Here is a 12,446-nt window from a genome sequence, read left to right as displayed (position 1 = left end):
AATCCTGTCTGGCTTCCTCTCCGGCCTTTATTCACCTCCCGTGTAGCTGTGAGTGTGTGAGCCTGCAGGGCCCCATGGAATTGCCTAGAAGTAGGCTGAATCGCTGCAAGGGCTGAACAGCAGTATCGGGCAGGCTCGGGCAACGCGCGGCCCGTTCGGGTTATCGCTTCTCGGCCTTTTGGCTAAGATCAAGTGTAGTATCTGTTCTTATCAGTTTAATATCTGATACGTCCCCTATCTGGGGACCATATATTAAATGGATTTTTAGAACAGGGAGATGGAAATAGAGCTTGCTCTGTCCACTCCACGCATTGACCTGGTATTGCAGTATTTCCAGGACCGGTGCACCCTTTCCTTATGTGTTGACTAAAAGCAGATTCCAAAAGTGTTTTTTGTCTTTGCTATTGTTTCTGTCTTTCTGAAGGGATCTCCCCTTTTAATCCCATTATTTCAACACCTGTTGGACAATGCATGAGTGATAATGAGCTCATTGATTAAATGCAATTAATGAATAGATTGCCACCTCTTGTTGTGTGTCGTCTGTGTTTCTGTGTTTCCGGCATTTCACATTGGAACACCTCATTCACCTTCCTTGTCTTCTCTCCGCCCTCCCTTTTAGGTAAGTTAAAGAGCTGCACCTGAGCCAGCCACTGATTGATTGATTGATTGATTGATTGATTGATTGATTGATTGATTGATTGATTGATTGATGCAGCACAACAGTCAAATAGTGGAGTGGAGTAGGGGAACAGCAAACAGCCAATAAAGCAGCCCGCCCGCTCGCCTGCCCGCCACAATGGACCTACCTGTGTACACTAGATGGATGTGATGGAATGTACTGTCGTCCCTACATTTCAAGAAGAAGTAAGAATTGCAGTTGCAACAAAGCCTTGCTTGCCTACAAAGAGAGCAGCAATTTGGATTTGTTACTATGTTACCTAGAAGAATAACAAACTGTGCAAGGATGGAGGTTGTAGGAGCAAGGAGAAGTTGTCTGTAAAGTTGGTGGATGCCTATTTTCCATTTTGCAGTCCCTTGTCTCCCTCTTGTGGCCTCCTGGAGGCAACTAGCTGTGCAAAAAAAAGACAGCCTGGCGGCCGGCTGTTGCAGTGTTGCCCTCTCAGGCAACACTGAGTGACTGACTGAGCCTCACCGTCTTATATAAAGTTCAGACGGAACTTTGCACGTGTCATAGTGGAGCCCTCAGGATTCCAGAGCCGGCTTTCTGACATCATAATGGGGCCTCAGAGATAAAAGCCTGGGCCCAGGCAGTGTTGGTCAGTGCTGCTCAGCAGGCAGCACTGGACTGGACTGGATTACAGCTGATACAAGGTGTGAAGGAACAAGGGGTGGCTGTGGGCATGCACTTGCTGCCGCTGCCAGTGTTTATCTGCATGGCAGCAGGGCATTTGGGCGTTGCCAGGAAGGCGTTTTTATGTAGATTCCTCCTCTTTCAGCACTGCATTGTGGTGCAAGCAAAATAAGCAAATCCTGTCTGGCTTCCTCTCCGGCCTTTATTCACCTCCCGTGTAGCTGTGAGTGTGTGAGCCTGCAGGGCCCCATGGAATTGCCTAGAAGTAGGCTGAATCGCTGCAAGGGCTGAACAGCAGTATCGGGCAGGCTCGGGCAACGCGCGGCCCGTTCGGGTTATCGCTTCTCGGCCTTTTGGCTAAGATCAAGTGTAGTATCTGTTCTTATCAGTTTAATATCTGATACGTCCCCTATCTGGGGACCATATATTAAATGGATTTTTAGAACAGGGAGATGGAAATAGAGCTTGCTCTGTCCACTCCACGCATTGACCTGGTATTGCAGTATTTCCAGGACCGGTGCACCCTTTCCTTATGTGTTGACTAAAAGCAGATTCCAAAAGTGTTTTTTGTCTTTGCTATTGTTTCTGTCTTTCTGAAGGGATCTCCCCTTTTAATCCCATTATTTCAACACCTGTTGGACAATGCATGAGTGATAATGAGCTCATTGATTAAATGCAATTAATGAATAGATTGCCACCTCTTGTTGTGTGTCGTCTGTGTTTCTGTGTTTCCGGCATTTCACATTGGAACACCTCATTCACCTTCCTTGTCTTCTCTCCGCCCTCCCTTTTAGGTAAGTTAAAGAGCTGCACCTGAGCCAGCCACTGATTGATTGATTGATTGATTGATTGATTGATTGATTGATTGATTGATTGATTGATGCAGCACAACAGTCAAATAGTGGAGTGGAGTAGGGGAACAGCAAACAGCCAATAAAGCAGCCCGCCCGCTCGCCTGCCCGCCACAATGGACCTACCTGTGTACACTAGATGGATGTGATGGAATGTACTGTCGTCCCTACATTTCAAGAAGAAGTAAGAATTGCAGTTGCAACAAAGCCTTGCTTGCCTACAAAGAGAGCAGCAATTTGGATTTGTTACTATGTTACCTAGAAGAATAACAAACTGTGCAAGGATGGAGGTTGTAGGAGCAAGGAGAAGTTGTCTGTAAAGTTGGTGGATGCCTATTTTCCATTTTGCAGTCCCTTGTCTCCCTCTTGTGGCCTCCTGGAGGCAACTAGCTGTGCAAAAAAAAGACAGCCTGGCGGCCGGCTGTTGCAGTGTTGCCCTCTCAGGCAACACTGAGTGACTGACTGAGCCTCACCGTCTTATATAAAGTTCAGACGGAACTTTGCACGTGTCATAGTGGAGCCCTCAGGATTCCAGAGCCAGCTTTCTGACATCATAATGGGGCCTCAGAGATAAAAGCCTGGGCCCAGGCAGTGTTGGTCAGTGCTGCTCAGCAGGCAGCACTGGACTGGACTGGATTACAGCTGATACAAGGTGTGAAGGAACAAGGGGTGGCTGTGGGCATGCACTTGCTGCCGCTGCCAGTGTTTATCTGCATGGCAGCAGGGCATTTGGGCGTTGCCAGGAAGGCGTTTTTATGTAGATTCCTCCTCTTTCAGCACTGCATTGTGGTGCAAGCAAAAGAAGCAAATCCTGTCTGGCTTCCTCTCCGGCCTTTATTCACCTCCCGTGTAGCTGTGAGTGTGTGAGCCTGCAGGGCCCCATGGAATTGCCTAGAAGTAGGCTGAATCGCTGCAAGGGCTGAACAGCAGTATCGGGCAGGCTCGGGCAACGCGCGGCCCGTTCGGGTTATCGCTTCTCGGCCTTTTGGCTAAGATCAAGTGTAGTATCTGTTCTTATCAGTTTAATATCTGATACGTCCCCTATCTGGGGACCATATATTAAATGGATTTTTAGAACAGGGAGATGGAAATAGAGCTTGCTCTGTCCACTCCACGCATTGACCTGGTATTGCAGTATTTCCAGGACCGGTGCACCCTTTCCTTATGTGTTGACTAAAAGCAGATTCCAAAAGTGTTTTTTGTCTTTGCTATTGTTTCTGTCTTTCTGAAGGGATCTCCCCTTTTAATCCCATTATTTCAACACCTGTTGGACAATGCATGAGTGATAATGAGCTCATTGATTAAATGCAATTAATGAATAGATTGCCACCTCTTGTTGTGTGTCGTCTGTGTTTCTGTGTTTCCGGCATTTCACATTGGAACACCTCATTCACCTTCCTTGTCTTCTCTCCGCCCTCCCTTTTAGGTAAGTTAAAGAGCTGCACCTGAGCCAGCCACTGATTGATTGATTGATTGATTGATTGATTGATTGATTGATTGATTGATTGATGCAGCACAACAGTCAAATAGTGGAGTGGAGTAGGGGAACAGCAAACAGCCAATAAAGCAGCCCGCCCGCTCGCCTGCCCGCCACAATGGACCTACCTGTGTACACTAGATGGATGTGATGGAATGTACTGTCGTCCCTACATTTCAAGAAGAAGTAAGAATTGCAGTTGCAACAAAGCCTTGCTTGCCTACAAAGAGAGCAGCAATTTGGATTTGTTACTATGTTACCTAGAAGAATAACAAACTGTGCAAGGATGGAGGTTGTAGGAGCAAGGAGAAGTTGTCTGTAAAGTTGGTGGATGCCTATTTTCCATTTTGCAGTCCCTTGTCTCCCTCTTGTGGCCTCCTGGAGGCAACTAGCTGTGCAAAAAAAAGACAGCCTGGCGGCCGGCTGTTGCAGTGTTGCCCTCTCAGGCAACACTGAGTGACTGACTGAGCCTCACCGTCTTATATAAAGTTCAGACGGAACTTTGCACGTGTCATAGTGGAGCCCTCAGGATTCCAGAGCCAGCTTTCTGACATCATAATGGGGCCTCAGAGATAAAAGCCTGGGCCCAGGCAGTGTTGGTCAGTGCTGCTCAGCAGGCAGCACTGGACTGGACTGGATTACAGCTGATACAAGGTGTGAAGGAACAAGGGGTGGCTGTGGGCATGCACTTGCTGCCGCTGCCAGTGTTTATCTGCATGGCAGCAGGGCATTTGGGCGTTGCCAGGAAGGCGTTTTTATGTAGATTCCTCCTCTTTCAGCACTGCATTGTGGTGCAAGCAAAATAAGCAAATCCTGTCTGGCTTCCTCTCCGGCCTTTATTCACCTCCCGTGTAGCTGTGAGTGTGTGAGCCTGCAGGGCCCCATGGAATTGCCTAGAAGTAGGCTGAATCGCTGCAAGGGCTGAACAGCAGTATCGGGCAGGCTCGGGCAACGCGCGGCCCGTTCGGGTTATCGCTTCTCGGCCTTTTGGCTAAGATCAAGTGTAGTATCTGTTCTTATCAGTTTAATATCTGATACGTCCCCTATCTGGGGACCATATATTAAATGGATTTTTAGAACAGGGAGATGGAAATAGAGCTTGCTCTGTCCACTCCACGCATTGACCTGGTATTGCAGTATTTCCAGGACCGGTGCACCCTTTCCTTATGTGTTGACTAAAAGCAGATTCCAAAAGTGTTTTTTGTCTTTGCTATTGTTTCTGTCTTTCTGAAGGGATCTCCCCTTTTAATCCCATTATTTCAACACCTGTTGGACAATGCATGAGTGATAATGAGCTCATTGATTAAATGCAATTAATGAATAGATTGCCACCTCTTGTTGTGTGTCGTCTGTGTTTCTGTGTTTCCGGCATTTCACATTGGAACACCTCATTCACCTTCCTTGTCTTCTCTCCGCCCTCCCTTTTAGGTAAGTTAAAGAGCTGCACCTGAGCCAGCCACTGATTGATTGATTGATTGATTGATTGATTGATTGATTGATTGATTGATGCAGCACAACAGTCAAATAGTGGAGTGGAGTAGGGGAACAGCAAACAGCCAATAAAGCAGCCCGCCCGCTCGCCTGCCCGCCACAATGGACCTACCTGTGTACACTAGATGGATGTGATGGAATGTACTGTCGTCCCTACATTTCAAGAAGAAGTAAGAATTGCAGTTGCAACAAAGCCTTGCTTGCCTACAAAGAGAGCAGCAATTTGGATTTGTTACTATGTTACCTAGAAGAATAACAAACTGTGCAAGGATGGAGGTTGTAGGAGCAAGGAGAAGTTGTCTGTAAAGTTGGTGGATGCCTATTTTCCATTTTGCAGTCCCTTGTCTCCCTCTTGTGGCCTCCTGGAGGCAACTAGCTGTGCAAAAAAAAGACAGCCTGGCGGCCGGCTGTTGCAGTGTTGCCCTCTCAGGCAACACTGAGTGACTGACTGAGCCTCACCGTCTTATATAAAGTTCAGACGGAACTTTGCACGTGTCATAGTGGAGCCCTCAGGATTCCAGAGCCAGCTTTCTGACATCATAATGGGGCCTCAGAGATAAAAGCCTGGGCCCAGGCAGTGTTGGTCAGTGCTGCTCAGCAGGCAGCACTGGACTGGACTGGATTACAGCTGATACAAGGTGTGAAGGAACAAGGGGTGGCTGTGGGCATGCACTTGCTGCCGCTGCCAGTGTTTATCTGCATGGCAGCAGGGCATTTGGGCGTTGCCAGGAAGGCGTTTTTATGTAGATTCCTCCTCTTTCAGCACTGCATTGTGGTGCAAGCAAAAGAAGCAAATCCTGTCTGGCTTCCTCTCCGGCCTTTATTCACCTCCCGTGTAGCTGTGAGTGTGTGAGCCTGCAGGGCCCCATGGAATTGCCTAGAAGTAGGCTGAATCGCTGCAAGGGCTGAACAGCAGTATCGGGCAGGCTCGGGCAACGCGCGGCCCGTTCGGGTTATCGCTTCTCGGCCTTTTGGCTAAGATCAAGTGTAGTATCTGTTCTTATCAGTTTAATATCTGATACGTCCCCTATCTGGGGACCATATATTAAATGGATTTTTAGAACAGGGAGATGGAAATAGAGCTTGCTCTGTCCACTCCACGCATTGACCTGGTATTGCAGTATTTCCAGGACCGGTGCACCCTTTCCTTATGTGTTGACTAAAAGCAGATTCCAAAAGTGTTTTTTGTCTTTGCTATTGTTTCTGTCTTTCTGAAGGGATCTCCCCTTTTAATCCCATTATTTCAACACCTGTTGGACAATGCATGAGTGATAATGAGCTCATTGATTAAATGCAATTAATGAATAGATTGCCACCTCTTGTTGTGTGTCGTCTGTGTTTCTGTGTTTCCGGCATTTCATATTGGAACACCTCATTCACCTTCCTTGTCTTCTCTCCGCCCTCCCTTTTAGGTAAGTTAAAGAGCTGCACCTGAGCCAGCCACTGATTGATTGATTGATTGATTGATTGATTGATTGATTGATTGATTGATTGATTGATTGATTGATTGATTGATTGATGCAGCACAACAGTCAAATAGTGGAGTGGAGTAGGGGAACAGCAAACAGCCAATAAAGCAGCCCGCCCGCTCGCCTGCCCGCCACAATGGACCTACCTGTGTACACTAGATGGATGTGATGGAATGTACTGTCGTCCCTACATTTCAAGAAGAAGTAAGAATTGCAGTTGCAACAAAGCCTTGCTTGCCTACAAAGAGAGCAGCAATTTGGATTTGTTACTATGTTACCTAGAAGAATAACAAACTGTGCAAGGATAGAGGTTGTAGGAGCAAGGAGAAGTTGTCTGTAAAGTTGGTGGATGCCTATTTTCCATTTTGCAGTCCCTTGTCTCCCTCTTGTGGCCTCCTGGAGGCAACTAGCTGTGCAAAAAAAAGACAGCCTGGCGGCCGGCTGTTGCAGTGTTGCCCTCTCAGGCAACACTGAGTGACTGACTGAGCCTCACCGTCTTATATAAAGTTCAGACGGAACTTTGCACGTGTCATAGTGGAGCCCTCAGGATTCCAGAGCCAGCTTTCTGACATCATAATGGGGCCTCAGAGATAAAAGCCTGGGCCCAGGCAGTGTTGGTCAGTGCTGCTCAGCAGGCAGCACTGGACTGGACTGGATTACAGCTGATACAAGGTGTGAAGGAACAAGGGGTGGCTGTGGGCATGCACTTGCTGCCGCTGCCAGTGTTTATCTGCATGGCAGCAGGGCATTTGGGCGTTGCCAGGAAGGCGTTTTTATGTAGATTCCTCCTCTTTCAGCACTGCATTGTGGTGCAAGCAAAAGAAGCAAATCCTGTCTGGCTTCCTCTCCGGCCTTTATTCACCTCCCGTGTAGCTGTGAGTGTGTGAGCCTGCAGGGCCCCATGGAATTGCCTAGAAGTAGGCTGAATCGCTGCAAGGGCTGAACAGCAGTATCGGGCAGGCTCGGGCAACGCGCGGCCCGTTCGGGTTATCGCTTCTCGGCCTTTTGGCTAAGATCAAGTGTAGTATCTGTTCTTATCAGTTTAATATCTGATACGTCCCCTATCTGGGGACCATATATTAAATGGATTTTTAGAACAGGGAGATGGAAATAGAGCTTGCTCTGTCCACTCCACGCATTGACCTGGTATTGCAGTATTTCCAGGACCGGTGCACCCTTTCCTTATGTGTTGACTAAAAGCAGATTCCAAAAGTGTTTTTTGTCTTTGCTATTGTTTCTGTCTTTCTGAAGGGATCTCCCCTTTTAATCCCATTATTTCAACACCTGTTGGACAATGCATGAGTGATAATGAGCTCATTGATTAAATGCAATTAATGAATAGATTGCCACCTCTTGTTGTGTGTCGTCTGTGTTTCTGTGTTTCCGGCATTTCACATTGGAACACCTCATTCACCTTCCTTGTCTTCTCTCCGCCCTCCCTTTTAGGTAAGTTAAAGAGCTGCACCTGAGCCAGCCACTGATTGATTGATTGATTGATTGATTGATTGATTGATTGATTGATTGATTGATTGATGCAGCACAACAGTCAAATAGTGGAGTGGAGTAGGGGAACAGCAAACAGCCAATAAAGCAGCCCGCCCGCTCGCCTGCCCGCCACAATGGACCTACCTGTGTACACTAGATGGATGTGATGGAATGTACTGTCGTCCCTACATTTCAAGAAGAAGTAAGAATTGCAGTTGCAACAAAGCCTTGCTTGCCTACAAAGAGAGCAGCAATTTGGATTTGTTACTATGTTACCTAGAAGAATAACAAACTGTGCAAGGATGGAGGTTGTAGGAGCAAGGAGAAGTTGTCTGTAAAGTTGGTGGATGCCTATTTTCCATTTTGCAGTCCCTTGTCTCCCTCTTGTGGCCTCCTGGAGGCAACTAGCTGTGCAAAAAAAAGACAGCCTGGCGGCCGGCTGTTGCAGTGTTGCCCTCTCAGGCAACACTGAGTGACTGACTGAGCCTCACCGTCTTATATAAAGTTCAGACGGAACTTTGCACGTGTCATAGTGGAGCCCTCAGGATTCCAGAGCCAGCTTTCTGACATCATAATGGGGCCTCAGAGATAAAAGCCTGGGCCCAGGCAGTGTTGGTCAGTGCTGCTCAGCAGGCAGCACTGGACTGGACTGGATTACAGCTGATACAAGGTGTGAAGGAACAAGGGGTGGCTGTGGGCATGCACTTGCTGCCGCTGCCAGTGTTTATCTGCATGGCAGCAGGGCATTTGGGCGTTGCCAGGAAGGCGTTTTTATGTAGATTCCTCCTCTTTCAGCACTGCATTGTGGTGCAAGCAAAAGAAGCAAATCCTGTCTGGCTTCCTCTCCGGCCTTTATTCACCTCCCGTGTAGCTGTGAGTGTGTGAGCCTGCAGGGCCCCATGGAATTGCCTAGAAGTAGGCTGAATCGCTGCAAGGGCTGAACAGCAGTATCGGGCAGGCTCGGGCAACGTGCGGCCCGTTCGGGTTATCGCTTCTCGGCCTTTTGGCTAAGATCAAGTGTAGTATCTGTTCTTATCAGTTTAATATCTGATACGTCCCCTATCTGGGGACCATATATTAAATGGATTTTTAGAACAGGGAGATGGAAATAGAGCTTGCTCTGTCCACTCCACGCATTGACCTGGTATTGCAGTATTTCCAGGACCGGTGCACCCTTTCCTTATGTGTTGACTAAAAGCAGATTCCAAAAGTGTTTTTTGTCTTTGCTATTGTTTCTGTCTTTCTGAAGGGATCTCCCCTTTTAATCCCATTATTTCAACACCTGTTGGACAATGCATGAGTGATAATGAGCTCATTGATTAAATGCAATTAATGAATAGATTGCCACCTCTTGTTGTGTGTCGTCTGTGTTTCTGTGTTTCCGGCATTTCACATTGGAACACCTCATTCACCTTCCTTGTCTTCTCTCCGCCCTCCCTTTTAGGTAAGTTAAAGAGCTGCACCTGAGCCAGCCACTGATTGATTGATTGATTGATTGATTGATTGATTGATTGATTGATTGATTGATTGATTGATTGATGCAGCACAACAGTCAAATAGTGGAGTGGAGTAGGGGAACAGCAAACAGCCAATAAAGCAGCCCGCCCGCTCGCCTGCCCGCCACAATGGACCTACCTGTGTACACTAGATGGATGTGATGGAATGTACTGTCGTCCCTACATTTCAAGAAGAAGTAAGAATTGCAGTTGCAACAAAGCCTTGCTTGCCTACAAAGAGAGCAGCAATTTGGATTTGTTACTATGTTACCTAGAAGAATAACAAACTGTGCAAGGATGGAGGTTGTAGGAGCAAGGAGAAGTTGTCTGTAAAGTTGGTGGATGCCTATTTTCCATTTTGCAGTCCCTTGTCTCCCTCTTGTGGCCTCCTGGAGGCAACTAGCTGTGCAAAAAAAAGACAGCCTGGCGGCCGGCTGTTGCAGTGTTGCCCTCTCAGGCAACACTGAGTGACTGACTGAGCCTCACCGTCTTATATAAAGTTCAGACGGAACTTTGCACGTGTCATAGTGGAGCCCTCAGGATTCCAGAGCCAGCTTTCTGACATCATAATGGGGCCTCAGAGATAAAAGCCTGGGCCCAGGCAGTGTTGGTCAGTGCTGCTCAGCAGGCAGCACTGGACTGGACTGGATTACAGCTGATACAAGGTGTGAAGGAACAAGGGGTGGCTGTGGGCATGCACTTGCTGCCGCTGCCAGTGTTTATCTGCATGGCAGCAGGGCATTTGGGCGTTGCCAGGAAGGCGTTTTTATGTAGATTCCTCCTCTTTCAGCACTGCATTGTGGTGCAAGCAAAAGAAGCAAATCCTGTCTGGCTTCCTCTCCGGCCTTTATTCACCTCCCGTGTAGCTGTGAGTGTGTGAGCCTGCAGGGCCCCATGGAATTGCCTAGAAGTAGGCTGAATCGCTGCAAGGGCTGAACAGCAGTATCGGGCAGGCTCGGGCAACGCGCGGCCCGTTCGGGTTATCGCTTCTCGGCCTTTTGGCTAAGATCAAGTGTAGTATCTGTTCTTATCAGTTTAATATCTGATACGTCCCCTATCTGGGGACCATATATTAAATGGATTTTTAGAACAGGGAGATGGAAATAGAGCTTGCTCTGTCCACTCCACGCATTGACCTGGTATTGCAGTATTTCCAGGACCGGTGCACCCTTTCCTTATGTGTTGACTAAAAGCAGATTCCAAAAGTGTTTTTTGTCTTTGCTATTGTTTCTGTCTTTCTGAAGGGATCTCCCCTTTTAATCCCATTATTTCAACACCTGTTGGACAATGCATGAGTGATAATGAGCTCATTGATTAAATGCAATTAATGAATAGATTGCCACCTCTTGTTGTGTGTCGTCTGTGTTTCTGTGTTTCCGGCATTTCACATTGGAACACCTCATTCACCTTCCTTGTCTTCTCTCCGCCCTCCCTTTTAGGTAAGTTAAAGAGCTGCACCTGAGCCAGCCACTGATTGATTGATTGATTGATTGATTGATTGATTGATTGATTGATTGATGCAGCACAACAGTCAAATAGTGGAGTGGAGTAGGGGAACAGCAAACAGCCAATAAAGCAGCCCGCCCGCTCGCCTGCCCGCCACAATGGACCTACCTGTGTACACTAGATGGATGTGATGGAATGTACTGTCGTCCCTACATTTCAAGAAGAAGTAAGAATTGCAGTTGCAACAAAGCCTTGCTTGCCTACAAAGAGAGCAGCAATTTGGATTTGTTACTATGTTACCTAGAAGAATAACAAACTGTGCAAGGATGGAGGTTGTAGGAGCAAGGAGAAGTTGTCTGTAAAGTTGGTGGATGCCTATTTTCCATTTTGCAGTCCCTTGTCTCCCTCTTGTGGCCTCCTGGAGGCAACTAGCTGTGCAAAAAAAAGACAGCCTGGCGGCCGGCTGTTGCAGTGTTGCCCTCTCAGGCAACACTGAGTGACTGACTGAGCCTCACCGTCTTATATAAAGTTCAGACGGAACTTTGCACGTGTCATAGTGGAGCCCTCAGGATTCCAGAGCCAGCTTTCTGACATCATAATGGGGCCTCAGAGATAAAAGCCTGGGCCCAGGCAGTGTTGGTCAGTGCTGCTCAGCAGGCAGCACTGGACTGGACTGGATTACAGCTGATACAAGGTGTGAAGGAACAAGGGGTGGCTGTGGGCATGCACTTGCTGCCGCTGCCAGTGTTTATCTGCATGGCAGCAGGGCATTTGGGCGTTGCCAGGAAGGCGTTTTTATGTAGATTCCTCCTCTTTCAGCACTGCATTGTGGTGCAAGCAAAATAAGCAAATCCTGTCTGGCTTCCTCTCCGGCCTTTATTCACCTCCCGTGTAGCTGTGAGTGTGTGAGCCTGCAGGGCCCCATGGAATTGCCTAGAAGTAGGCTGAATCGCTGCAAGGGCTGAACAGCAGTATCGGGCAGGCTCGGGCAACGCGCGGCCCGTTCGGGTTATCGCTTCTCGGCCTTTTGGCTAAGATCAAGTGTAGTATCTGTTCTTATCAGTTTAATATCTGATACGTCCCCTATCTGGGGACCATATATTAAATGGATTTTTAGAACAGGGAGATGGAAATAGAGCTTGCTCTGTCCACTCCACGCATTGACCTGGTATTGCAGTATTTCCAGGACCGGTGCACCCTTTCCTTATGTGTTGACTAAAAGCAGATTCCAAAAGTGTTTTTTGTCTTTGCTATTGTTTCTGTCTTTCTGAAGGGATCTCCCCTTTTAATCCCATTATTTCAACACCTGTTGGACAATGCATGAGTGATACTGAGCTCATTGATTAAATGCAATTAATGAATAGATTGCCACCTCTTGTTGTGTGTCGTCTGTGTTTCTGTGTTTCCGGCATTTCACAT

The 12,446-nt window shown here is 47.6% G+C and overlaps 9 non-coding genes across 9 annotated transcripts; all 9 read left to right on the top strand.

Moving 5' to 3' along the window:
• Window positions 1-162: 162 nt before the first annotated feature.
• LOC142722132 (U2 spliceosomal RNA) lies at window positions 163-353 on the top strand. The gene has a single exon (XR_012874456.1). It is a non-coding gene; the product is annotated as a U2 spliceosomal RNA (small nuclear RNA).
• Window positions 354-1,649: 1,296 nt separating this feature from the next.
• On the top strand, window positions 1,650-1,840 carry LOC142722130 (U2 spliceosomal RNA). Its single transcript, XR_012874454.1, has one exon. It is a non-coding gene; the product is annotated as a U2 spliceosomal RNA (small nuclear RNA).
• A 1,292-nt stretch (window positions 1,841-3,132) lies between these two features.
• Window positions 3,133-3,323, top strand: LOC142722129 (U2 spliceosomal RNA). The gene has a single exon (XR_012874453.1). It is a non-coding gene; the product is annotated as a U2 spliceosomal RNA (small nuclear RNA).
• A 1,288-nt stretch (window positions 3,324-4,611) lies between these two features.
• Window positions 4,612-4,802, top strand: LOC142722128 (U2 spliceosomal RNA). Its single transcript, XR_012874452.1, has one exon. It is a non-coding gene; the product is annotated as a U2 spliceosomal RNA (small nuclear RNA).
• Window positions 4,803-6,086: 1,284 nt separating this feature from the next.
• Window positions 6,087-6,277, top strand: LOC142722127 (U2 spliceosomal RNA). Its single transcript, XR_012874451.1, has one exon. It is a non-coding gene; the product is annotated as a U2 spliceosomal RNA (small nuclear RNA).
• A 1,312-nt stretch (window positions 6,278-7,589) lies between these two features.
• Window positions 7,590-7,780, top strand: LOC142722125 (U2 spliceosomal RNA). Its single transcript, XR_012874450.1, has one exon. It is a non-coding gene; the product is annotated as a U2 spliceosomal RNA (small nuclear RNA).
• A 1,292-nt stretch (window positions 7,781-9,072) lies between these two features.
• Window positions 9,073-9,263, top strand: LOC142722124 (U2 spliceosomal RNA). The gene has a single exon (XR_012874449.1). It is a non-coding gene; the product is annotated as a U2 spliceosomal RNA (small nuclear RNA).
• Window positions 9,264-10,563: 1,300 nt separating this feature from the next.
• LOC142722123 (U2 spliceosomal RNA) lies at window positions 10,564-10,754 on the top strand. Its single transcript, XR_012874448.1, has one exon. It is a non-coding gene; the product is annotated as a U2 spliceosomal RNA (small nuclear RNA).
• A 1,284-nt stretch (window positions 10,755-12,038) lies between these two features.
• Window positions 12,039-12,229, top strand: LOC142722122 (U2 spliceosomal RNA). Its single transcript, XR_012874447.1, has one exon. It is a non-coding gene; the product is annotated as a U2 spliceosomal RNA (small nuclear RNA).
• The last annotated feature ends 217 nt before the right edge of the window (window positions 12,230-12,446 follow it).

The sequence above is a fragment of the Rhinoderma darwinii genome, unplaced genomic scaffold (assembly GCF_050947455.1).
Source record: "Rhinoderma darwinii isolate aRhiDar2 unplaced genomic scaffold, aRhiDar2.hap1 Scaffold_530, whole genome shotgun sequence".
NCBI classification, from domain to species: Eukaryota; Metazoa; Chordata; class Amphibia; order Anura; family Rhinodermatidae; genus Rhinoderma; species Rhinoderma darwinii.
The sequence above is the reverse complement of the archived record's forward strand: the minus strand, read 5'-3'. Positions and strand labels throughout refer to the sequence as shown.